Source organism: Carcharodon carcharias, chromosome 25 (genome assembly GCF_017639515.1).
Source record: "Carcharodon carcharias isolate sCarCar2 chromosome 25, sCarCar2.pri, whole genome shotgun sequence".
In the NCBI taxonomy this organism is placed as follows: Eukaryota; Metazoa; Chordata; class Chondrichthyes; order Lamniformes; family Lamnidae; genus Carcharodon; species Carcharodon carcharias.
The window spans coordinates 47,610,355-47,622,356 of NC_054491.1; the positions used below are offsets into that span (position 1 = coordinate 47,610,355).

Below are 12,002 nucleotides of genomic sequence, written 5' to 3' on the forward strand. Positions count from 1 at the left end.
ATTTCTCTCTATCCTATTTCTCTTATGTCTTTCTCCATGCTTCTCATTTTCTCACTCTGTTTCTCCATGCTTCTCTCACTCTCTTGATCCCTCTCCATGCTTCTCTCACTCTCTCCCACCTTCTCTCACTCTTTCCCTCCCCCCTCTCCTTCTCTCAATTCCTCCCCCTCTCTCCATCCCTCCCTCTCCAACCCTCTCCCTCCCCTCACTCTCTCCCTCCCTCCATCCCTCCCTCCCTCCATCCCCCTCACTCTCCCTCCATCCCCCTCTCCCTCCCTCGTCCTCCATCCCCCTCTCCCTCCCTCCATCCTCCATCCCCCTCTCTCCCCGTCCTCCATCCCCCTCTCCCTCCCTCCATCCCCCTCTCCCTCCCTCCCCGTCCTCCATCTCCCTCTCCCTCCCCCCGTCCTCCATCCCCCTCTCCCCCCCCCGTCCTCCATCCCCCTCTCCCTCCCCCCGTCCTCCATCCCCCTCTCCCTCCCCCCGTCCTCCATCCCCCTCTCCCTCCCCCCGTCCTCCATCCCCCTCTCCCTCCCCCCCGTCCTCCATCCCCCTCTCCCTCCCCCCCGTCCTCCATCCCCCTCTCCCTCCCCCCCGTCCTCCATCCCCCTCTCCCTCCCCCCCGTCCTCCATCCCCCTCTCCCTCCCCCCCGTCCTCCATCCCCCTCTCCCTCCCCCCCGTCCTCCATCCCCCTCTCCCTCCCCCCCGTCCTCCATCCCCCTCTCCCTCCCCCCCGTCCTCCATCCCCCTCTCCCCGTCCTCCATCCCCCTCTCCCTCCCTCCATCTTCCTCCCTCTCCCTCCATCCCCTCCCTCTCACTCCATATCCCTCCCTCTCACTCCATCACCCTCCCCCTCACTCAATGATCCTCCTTCACTCACTCCCACTCCATCTCCCTCTTACTGCCACTCCATCTCCCCCAATCCATCTCACTCACGCCCACTCCATCTCCCTCCCCTCATTCCCTCCCCCTCTCATTCCCTCCTACTCTCACTCCATCTCCCTCACCCTCCTTTCCTCCCCTTCCTCTGCTTCCTCCCCCTCTCCCTCCTCCACTCCCACTCCATCTCCCTTCCTCTCCCTCTCTCCATCCCTCTCCCTCTCTCCCTATCCTGAGCCAATGACAGGTTGGAGCGGGCGGGCCTCTTTATGCTAATGCGGGCGGCGCTGCTCCATTCTCCGTTCTGAGGTGAGCACCGGCCGCTATTTACCGGCGCACCCGGCGCTTGGAGGCTGTGTCTGGGCTTTCTGAGTGTTTCTCCGGAGGCTTCGAGTTGTGGTAAGTCCAGTCGGCTGTCCCGGGAGCCGGTGTCCCGGCCCCCCCCGCCTCCCGCTCTCCCTCCTTCCCGCACTCTCCGGCTCTTAGTCGCTCCCAAAATGGCGGCGGCTGCGGCCCATCCCCGCCCGGGGACCGGGGGGAGGGGAGGTGGCGGCGGCGGGCGGAGGAGTGTCCGCGGCTGGGGCCCGGAGGGCTAACGGAGCCGGCTGCCTGCTTGCTCTCCCCCCGCGGCCCGGCAGGCCCGGCTCGCTCTTCCCCCCCGGTCCGGCCCAGCCCGGCCCGGCCCGGCCCGGCTCACTCCCCGCCCGCTGCCGCCGGTGGTACGGTCCGGCTCGGGCTGGATCACTGCACCTCCGGGTCAGGGCGGGGGTGGGGGGGGGGAGCGGCTACCCGGGCCCTGGGCTGACCGCGCAGAGCCGCCGCTAGCCCCGCATCAGAGCCCCGCACCGACACCCGCAGCCCCGACACTCAGCCCACACAGCCCGGGCTCAGGGCCTTCTCCCATCCATGGCGGCCTCGGCTATTTACTGAGTCCCCGCCAGCAGCGGGAGGTGGATTAGTCCGTTCCTGACCGTTGGGCGCGCGGGGGGCGGGGGGGGGAGGAGGAGTGAGGAGATCGGGGATCCATCAAGGAGGGGAATTGAGTGGAGGGATCGAGGAGGGAGTGAGGGGCTTGACAGGGGAATCGAGGGAGGGGTTTGGGGATCAGAGGAAGTGAGGGGAGGGGATGGGAGTTAGGGGATTGAAGGAAGGGTTTAGGGATAGATTGGGGGGTTGAGGGGGACATGAGGGGGTTGAGGGGGTTGGTGGAGTTAGGTGATTGGGTGGGAGTGAGGAGATCAAGGGGCCCGGGTAGGAGACTGGGGAATATGGGGATTATGGAGTGGAGCAAAGGGAACGAATGGTCAGGAGGCGAGGGAGAGTGAGAGAGGATCGGGAGGGGTAGAGTGTGAGGAACTTGAGTAGGTAGAGAGAGTGGTCACTGGGTCAGAACATTGGAGAAGATGTGACTGGAGTATGAGTGGCAAAGCGAGAATGCGGGATCGATGATAGTGGGATGGTGAATAATGTTGGCAAAGAATTGGGTTGTGTACATTGGGTGAAGTGCAAAATGGGATTGTAAACTCTGGAGTCACCCAAACATATAAATATACTTGGCACTCTCCCGTTTCTCATCTACATGCGGTTCCTTGGTGAAGTCACATTCCTCATGTATGCTGAAGACTCACAGCTCTACCTCTTCACCACATCTCAAATCCTGTATTGTCTCTAAATTATCAGACTGCTTGTCTGACATCCAGTACTGGATAAGCAGAGATTTCCTTCAACTAAACTAAAGATTGGAGAACTGAAGCTATTTTCTTTGATTCCTGTGGCAAACTCTGTTCCCTCATCTGTCACTCTCACTGGCCAGTGTCTGATGCTGAATCAGACTGTTTACAAATTTGGAGTTAATATTTGAGGTGGGGATGTTTGCTGCTGATTGTGCAATGTTCAGCACCTCCTCAGATACTGAAGAAGTCCATCTCCAAATGCAGCAAGACCTGGATGATTCCAGGCTTGGACTGACAAGTAATATTTATGTCACACAAATGCCAGGCAATGACCATCTCCAACAAGAGAAAATGTAATCATCACCCCTTGACATTCAATGGCATTACTATCGCTGAATCCACCACTATCAACATCCTGGGGGTTACCAATGACCAGAAACTGAACTGGCTAGCCATATAAGTACTGTGGATACGAGAGCAGGTCATAGGGTAGAAATCCTGTGGCAAATAACTCACCTCCTGACTCCCCAAAGCCTGTCCACTTGCCTGGATGAGTGCAGCTCCATCAACACTCAAGAAACTTGACACATTCCAGGACAAAACAGCCCGTTTGATTGGCACCCCTCCCACAAACATTCACTCCCTCCACCACCAATGAATAATGGCAGCAGTGTGTACCACCTGCAAGATGCACTGCAAAAACTCACCACTTAGACAGCACCTCCCAAACCCAAGACTGCTACCATCTAGAAGGACAAGGGCAACAGACACCTGGGAACACCACCTGGAAGTTCCCCTCCAAGCCACTCACCATGTGACTTGGAAATATATCGCCGTTCCTTTGCTGTTGCTGGGTTAAATTCCTGAAACTGTCTCCCTAACACCACTGTGGGTGTACCTACACCACATGGACTGCAGCAGTTGAAAATGGCAACTCACCACCACCTTCTCAAGGGCAGTTAGGGATAGACAATAAATGCTGGCCTAAACAGTGATACCCATATCCCGTAAATTAATTAAAAAAGGAATAACTTTCAACCACATACCTGCTGCTTCACCAAGAAGGCCTTATTCCACTTTTATAACACAGCCAGGCTCCACCCTGCCTCAACTTTATCTGCTGTGAAACTGTCATATGTGCCTTTGTTACCTCCAGACTTGACCATTCCAATGGATTCCTGGCAGGCTTGTGTCCTTGCATGCTCCATAAACAAGTTCATCCAAAAGTTTGTCCCCTGTATCCAAACTCACTCACTCCTCTTTACTCATCACCCCTATGTTCATGGACTTATCTTGGCTCCGGGTCCAGAAGCGCCTTGATTTTGAAATTGTCATTCCTGTTTTCAAATCTCTGCCTTGCCCCTCCCTATCTCTCTAACCTCCATCAGCCCTCCAACTGTCTGAGATCTCTGCTCCTCCACTTCTGCTGTCTTGTGCATCACTGATTTTAATCACTCCACTCTCAGAAGCCATGTCTTTAGCTGTCTCAACATTAAGTTCTGGAATTCTCTCCTAAATCTTTCTACCTCTTTTAAGATGCTCCTTAAAATCCACCCCTTTGACCTAGCTTTTGTTCATCTGTCTTAATATCTCTTTGTGTCAAATATTGTTTGATAATGCACCTGAGCTTTTACTCTGTTGAATATGCTGTAGAAATGGAAGTTGTCATTGGAATAGAGATCATAACTTTGTGGATTGGGGACTGAGAGTTTGTCATCATTGATTCTTGCATATATATAACCTCAATTTATTCTATTTTTCAATTTATGGCAAATTTAGAATGTAACTTACTGATGTACATATAAATGTGCTCTGGTGATCTCTGGTTTCCAATCCTGTTTTCTACTCAGTTACTGTCATAAAACATTGAGCATTTGTAAAACAAATGGCACAAATATCATCACACTCCATGTATGGTACATCACTTTGGACCTCACTTTGAGCTAACTCTTAACAATAGCCATACGTGCATTTGCTGTGAGGCAACACTGGGTATTGATCAGGGTGATGTTGTGGCTTCCCACTCCCAGGGACCTTCTGTTATTCTAACTGTGTCGTGATTTAGCATAGATTGTGGATTGGACCTGGGAACTGTTGGTCTATGTTGGTCATTTCCACTAGTTACCTTTTATCAAGGAGACATCAGGGAAATCTCCTATAGCTGTCTGGAAAAGGTAAATGTGCAATCCTTTCCACAGAACTTAATTGCAGATTTCACTTCATGTAACATTTTTATTGAGTGGAATAAAGTATATTCTTTGACAAATGTGAATGTTTCTTGAAGTAAGCATGGTTCCATAGGCACTCTTCAGACAGGAGCTTCAGCTTTATACTTGTGGTTTTTTTTGATATATTGGATTAGTAATTGGAAGTGACCATCGGTTTCATTCAGCTAGAGATGGCTCTAGCCCAATGATCAGGATGGTGTCTAAATTTCTTAAATGGGGAAAATGAAATTCATAACAAAAACAGAATTACCTGGAAAAACTCAGCAGGTCTGGCAGCATCGGCGGAGAAAAAAAGAGTTGACGTTTTGAGTCCTCATGACCCTTCAACAGAACTGATCTTTCTTTACAAGGAGAGGGAAATATAAGCTGGTTTGGTGGGGGGGTGGGGGGGGGGTGTGTTAGGACAGGAGTTAACCCCTCCCCCCTTTCCACTCTTTCCCCCCCCCACAAAACCAGCTTATATTTCCCTCCTTGTAAAGAAAGATCAGTTCTGTTGAAGGGCCCTGCTGAGTTTTTCCAGGTAATTCTATTTTTGTTTTGGATTTCCAGCATCCGCAGTTTTTTATTTTTATTAAAATGAAATTCATGATTGGTAGCAGAAAATAATAGGTGCAGTTTGAAGCATTTCATTGGGACAGTTTTACTTATCGATACATGTTTTTTCAGTTGATCTGTATAATCTGATTGATCTCAGACTGATGAGTTGGTGAATTAAACAAGGTGTCAGACCATGCTACTTCAGAGAGCTAGCATAGACATGACAGGCTGAATGGCCTCCTGTGCTGTAACCATTCTATGATTCCATGTGATGGTAACTGATTCAAGGCTCTAACCAGGCTTATTTGGTTTCCAGGGCAATGACCATTGAATTAGCAGAGTTTTCAAAGGAAAAAAATCCAGAAAAATGCATCATGGCCTTACCTAAAACAAAGGTGAATTAGATTAAAAAATTCAAAATGAAAATTGCAGATATCAAGGTAATACAGTTAGTTGGAAATGTAAGACCGGACACTTTTAATTGCAATCGAGAGGGGGTTACTTTTCTCAGCAATGGGATGATCAAATGCAAATTTCCAGGAAGCTGGAGTGACTGACGAAGCACCAAGTCCTAAGATAAGGAATACTATCATCCCCACAGATCTTGCTGGAATCTGGAGAATGGAGGAACCAGCAAATTTGCCAGGCCTAAAACTTGAAATTGCAGATAAATTGAAATTGTGATAAGAGAAAACAAGGATAAGTTGCTAAGAATCAATCTGACCAATAACCTCCCTTGAATTGCCAAGAATGAGAAAAGGCTATTTGACTCATTAAACCTGCCATATTCAGAATCTGGGTGTGATTATTCTCCCAAGGACTGAGTGGATCTCGCCACTTATCCTCTGTTTTGAGGATCCTAAGTTCTTTCTATCTCATGGAATCTTGCAGCACAGAAGGAGCCATGTGGCCTGTCATGCCCTTGTTACTCCAGTCCCATAACCTAGCTTTTTCCCCATAACTCTACAAATTCGTCCTTTTCACGTACATGCCCGATTGCCTTTTGAAAGTTCCTGTGGAACCCCATCACCCTCTTAGCGCATTTCAGATCTTGACAACCCTCTGTGTGAAAATATTTCTCCTCATTTCCCCTCTAGTTCTCATGCCAATTATTTTAAATCTGTGACCTGTGGTGTGACCCACTTGCCAGAGGAAATAGTTTCCTCCTGCTTTCTCTAACAAAATTCTTCACAATTTTGAACCTTCTGTCTTGAGGAGAACAATCCCAGCTTCTCAATCTCTCCATATAACTGAAGTCCCTCATCCTCCGTATCATCCTCGTAAGCTTCTCCATGGTTTTAACATTCTTTCTAAAGTGTGATGACCAGAATTGTTTACTCCAGCTGGGGCCTAAAGATTGAACATGACTTCCTTGTTTTTGTATTTAGTGCCACTATTAACAAAGCTAAGTATCCCATAGAGTCTCTTAGCCACATTATTAATCTGTTTTACAACCTTGGCAGATTTGTGCATATGCATTTTTTCAGAAAAATATCACCCACGCCTGTTTTAAACTTCATTAAATCCGGTGTCTCTTTGAACAGATATCAATTCAGCTCCCCATAAAGATGCTCATTAACCCAGAATAAACTCACTTATCTTTATTTTCTTTAATCTCTAACCTTGTACTTGTGATCTTGTGTCCTCCGGTGGGACCCACTTCACCCAGGGAAATAAGCATACAGAAGGAGGCCTTTTGGCTTCTGGTAGCTCATCAGCTGCAGCCTTCAACTGAAATGCCATTTCCTTGCTCTTTTCCATGTATTTCTTCATGTTCCTTTTTAAGCTACTTGCCCAGTTCCATTTTAAATGTTAAAATTTCTGCTTCAGTTGCCACTTGGGGGTGGGGAAAAAACATCATCATCTTTGCCTATTTTTCCAATAAGCTGAGTTCATGTCCTCTCTGTTAAGTCCAGTGGGAAAAATCTTTCACTATTTATCTTCTACACTTGTATAACAACATTGAAGGCCTCCGTTAGGTCACCTCTTAACCTTCTCAGCTTGTGATAAAAGCCCCAATTGCATGAGTTTTGATGACTATACACCTGTTTCCAGGTAACATCTGATCTATCTGTACCTTTTCCATTGCTTTGATATCCTTACCAAAACTGGATACAATACTCCAATTTTAGGCCAAGATCTTGTACAAGGTTTGTGCATTTTGGGGAGATGGTGGGGTAGTGGTAATGTCACTGGACTAGTAATCCAGAGGTTTAGGCTGATGCTCTGGGGAAACGGGTTCAAATCCCACCATGACAGCTGGTGGAATTTAAATTCAATTTATAAAACCTGGAATTGATAGCAAGTCTCAGTGACCTTGAAATTATATTTGATTGTTGTAAAAACCCATTTGTTTCGCTGATGCCCTTTCGGGAAGGAAATCTGTCCTTACCTGATCTACCCTATTTATGACTCAGATCCATAGTATTGTGCTTGACTCTTAACTATCCTCTGAAATGACCTAGCATTTCATTCAGTTCAAGGACCAATAGAGGTGGGCAACAAATGCTGCCCTTAACAGTGTCACCCACATCCCATTAAGTCATAAATTAAAGAAAAAGATGACATTGAAAAATACATAAGAAGATAGGGCTGGTATTCTGTGATCTCTCAGTGGGAATTGTCACCCAACTGCTACTCTATATCCAGAAGCTGTGGGCAGCATGCCCATTTCCCGATTTGAGTAGCTGGCTGGTGAGGCTTCAGACCAGCAGCACAAACTCAGAAAATTACACTCTTATACTCACTAGATGCTTTCAAGGTATAATCAGTAATCACTACCAAGTAATTTTCCCTTTTTGTCTGCTATCAGAGATGAATAAATATCCTGCAGTATCTCAAAGTTTATTCAGAGTCTAGGCATTTTGTATAGATTGGGAAGATGCAGGTCGATCACTGTCTTATTCTGAGTGAATCGATCGTTTTCATTTCTTCCATCAGCCAAGGACAAAATAGATTCTTTCATGCTATCAGCCTGTGCTCACTGCAGTAGAGTTTGTGTAAAGTAACTCTTGAGTATCAACATGGAGTCTGTACAGACTGATTAGCTTGTCTGACTGATGGGCTTGTTTTCTTCTTGAATTTACCATTCGAATAGTATTTTTGTTTGTAGCCTCTGCTACCTGAGATTTTAACTGTCTCCCTAAGAGAAGCCAACAGATCTCTATCCCCCTATGGTTGGACTTAGCCTATCCCACAATCCACTATCCTATCAGAATAGGACATGTTTCATGTTCTGCCCCAACTTGATTTTATTATATATGCAGATAAGAAAAAAAGAATGCAGTGCCCAGCACTACCATTTATTGGCACAACTTACAAATAATATTAACTATAGACATATTCTTTTCACATATTCTTTATAATCTACATTCTGGTCTGCCTCTATCTCCCATATCCCAGCTCACCTACGCAATTAGTCTAAGTCTCTGAAGATAATGTAACTCCCTTCTACTGCCCACGTAACTTTAGTGATATTAAAATTGATGATAACACAGTTCTGTATCATTGACAAGTATTAAGGTTCTGTGGAGAGGATAAGTAGAATAATTGACTAGAGTATGGGAAACTGTAGGTTGGCTTTTGCAAGCAAGAGTAGGATTAACTGAGTGATTGGAGCAGAAGTAGAAGCCTCAGTTGAAATACTGACAAAGTGTTACTGGAGGAGAAACATGAGACATCTTGAGGCTTTGAAGTTGAGAGATATCTGGGATAAGTGAGGAAACTAGGAAAAAGAATAAGGATCATAATTTTGAAAATAGGATTAGAATTGAGGTACATTCATAAATACACAAAGCATTCAAACAAAATTTGAGAGTTAGAAATATTAATAGCTATGGAGATGTATGATACAGTACAGAGAAGTAGTTTTGGCTTCAACAGTTATGAGAACCTAATGTACCTGGTTATAGTATGTTCAGGAGTGATGACCAGAGGAAGAAGTATATAGGGTATACGTTGTTATTAATCTGCTTTAGTGCAAGCATGTAAATATATTCTGGTAGAAAATCCAAGTGGAGTGGAGGCGAAATACTACCATTCTCAGCACACGTGACAGGCTAACTGCAGTGAAGGTGAGATAGAGGGCTGAGATCATAGAATGGTTCCAGCACAGGAGGAGGCCATTTTCCCATGATATACATGTGGGCTCCGCATGAGCAATTTAGTGTGTCCCACTCTCTTGCCCTTTCCATGTAGCCACAACATTTTTTTTCTTTTTTTTTAATTAGTTCAGGGGATGTGAGTGCCTTTGGCAGTTGCCCATCCCTAATTGCCTTTGAAAAGGTGGTGGTGAGCTGCCTTCTTGGACTACTGCAGCCCTTATGATGTAGGTACACCCTCAGTGCTTTTAGGGAGGGAGTTCCAGGTTTTTGACCCAGTGATATTGAAGGAACAGCGATATATTTCCAAGTCAAGATTATATGTGGGTTGGAAGGGAACTTGCAGGTGGTGGTTTTCCTGTGCTACCTTTGTCCTTCTTTTGGAAGTCCATTTCCACCATATCAACTGCACTACACCCATCAACCTTTCTGTTGTTTCATCAAAAAACTGAGTCAACTTGACTAAATTTGATTTACCTTTCCTTAATTAACCTACACATATCCAAGTTACTCGTAATTTTGTCCGGATTATCATTTTGAAATGCTTTTCCACCACTGTGGTTAAACTGACCGGCCCTTAGTTGTTGTGTTTATCCTTGCGCTTTTTGTTTTGAACAAGGTTATAACATTGAGGAGGACAGTTTAGAACTTCAAAAGTTCTAAACAAGTTGGTGGAGGGGGCAGATAGGTGGCAGATGAAGTTCAATGCTGAGTAGTGTGAGGTGATGCATTTTAGTAGGAAGAACATGGACAGACTATATAAAATGAGGTGTAGAATTCTTAAGGGAGTAGAAGGACCCGGGCTCATATGTGCATAGAGAATTGAAGGTGGCAGGACAGGTGGAAAGAGCAGTTAATAAAGCATGTAGTATCCTAGGCTTTATTAATGTAGGGGCATAGAGTACAAGAGCAAGGAGGTTATGCTGAGCTTTTCTAAGAGACTACTTAATCCTCAGCTGGAGTATTGTGTACAGTTCTGGGTGCTACATTATAGGAAGGATGTGAATGCACTGGAGAGATGCAGAACAGGTTTACAAGAATGGTTCCAGGGATGAGACACTTCAGTTATGAAGATAGATTGCAGAAGTTAGGACTGTTCTCCTTGGAGAGGAGAGGGCTAAGAGGAGATTTGATAGAAGTGCTCAAAATCATGGGGCTGGATAGAGTAAATAGGAAGAAGTTGTTCATGCTCGTAAAAGGATATAGAATGAGAAGGCACAAATTTAAAACGATTTGCAAAAGAAGCATATGTGATGTGAGAAAAAACGTTTTCACAGAGCAAGTGGTTTGGGTCTGCAACGCACTGCCTGGAAGTGTGGCAGAGGCAAGTTCAATCGAGGCATTCAAAAGGGCATTCGATGATTATGTGAATAGAAACAATGTGCAAGGGTACGGGGAAAAGAAAGGAGAATGGCACTAAGTCATTCAGAGAGCAACACAGACATGATGGGCCGAATGGCCTTCTGCGCTGTAACGATTCTGTGATTTGTAATCCTGCAGTCCTTCGGCACCGCCCCTGTACCTAAGGAGGTTTAGAAGATTATGACCAGTACCTTTTCAATTTCCATGCTTACATCCCTCTGCATCCCCGGATGCACCTCAGCCGATCCTGGTGACTTATCAACTTTGAATACAGCCAGCTTTTCTACATACAACTTTTAGCCCATCCGGCATCCAAACGACCTCCTCTTTCACTACGACTCGGGCAGCATCTTCTTGGTAAAGGCAGATACAAAATACTAATTTAGTACCCAGCCTTGCTGTCTGCCTTCATGCACTTATCCCCTTTTTGACCTCTACTTGGTCCCACTCCTCCTCTTCCTAACCTTTTACTCTTTATATGCCTACAGAAGATTTTTGGATTCCCTTTAATGTTAGCTGCTAGCCTCTTCTCCTACTCTCTCTTTGCTTCTCTTATTTCTGATTTAGCTACCCCTGTGAACTTTCTCTCTTAAGCCTGGTTTTCACTTGTATTTATCACCCTGACATCTGCCATACACACCCTTTTTCTGGGCTTCTTCCTACTTTCTACCTCTTTTGTCATCTAGGAAACTCTGATTTGTTTGCCCTAACTTTCCCTTTGTGAAAATGTGCTGCAACTATCTGCAACATCTCTTTAAAAGCAGCACCCTGCCAGTCTTTAGATCTGTCATGGATAAATTGGAATCATTCTCAACCAAAATTGAAATTTGTCCCCCTCCAATGAAATATTTTTAGCCCAGATTGCTTCTTGTCCTTTTCCGTTACTAATTTAAACCTGATGATACAATGAGTACTATTCCCTAAACCTTTACCGACTGACATGAGTTTCACTTATTCCATCTAACTCTGCAGAACCAGATCCAGAATGCCTCCTTCCTCTTTGATACAGAAACATCTTGATCAACAAAATTCTCCTGAACACACTTCAGAAACTCTTCTCCCTCTCTGCCCTCTGCACTATTACTATCCCAGTCTATATTAGGATCATTGATGTTCCCCATTATAAGTTCTCTATATTTCTTCTGCTTCCCTGTCATTGCTTTGCAGATTTGCTTCTCTGTATTTTTAGCACCTGTTGAGATCTGTCAAGGTAAACGTATG

At 45.8% G+C, this 12,002-nt stretch overlaps 1 protein-coding gene across 2 annotated transcripts in view; it reads left to right on the forward strand.

Annotated features, from left to right (window-relative positions):
• The first annotated feature begins 1,011 nt into the window (after positions 1 to 1,011).
• prdm10 (PR domain containing 10) overlaps positions 1,012 to 12,002 on the forward strand; it is a 196,123-nt gene continuing 185,132 nt past the window's right edge. For both annotated transcript variants that reach the window (XM_041174207.1, XM_041174205.1), the window contains exon 1: positions 1,012 to 1,280. The gene's annotated coding sequence lies outside the window, so the exon portion shown is untranslated. The remainder of the gene's footprint in view (positions 1,281 to 12,002) is intronic.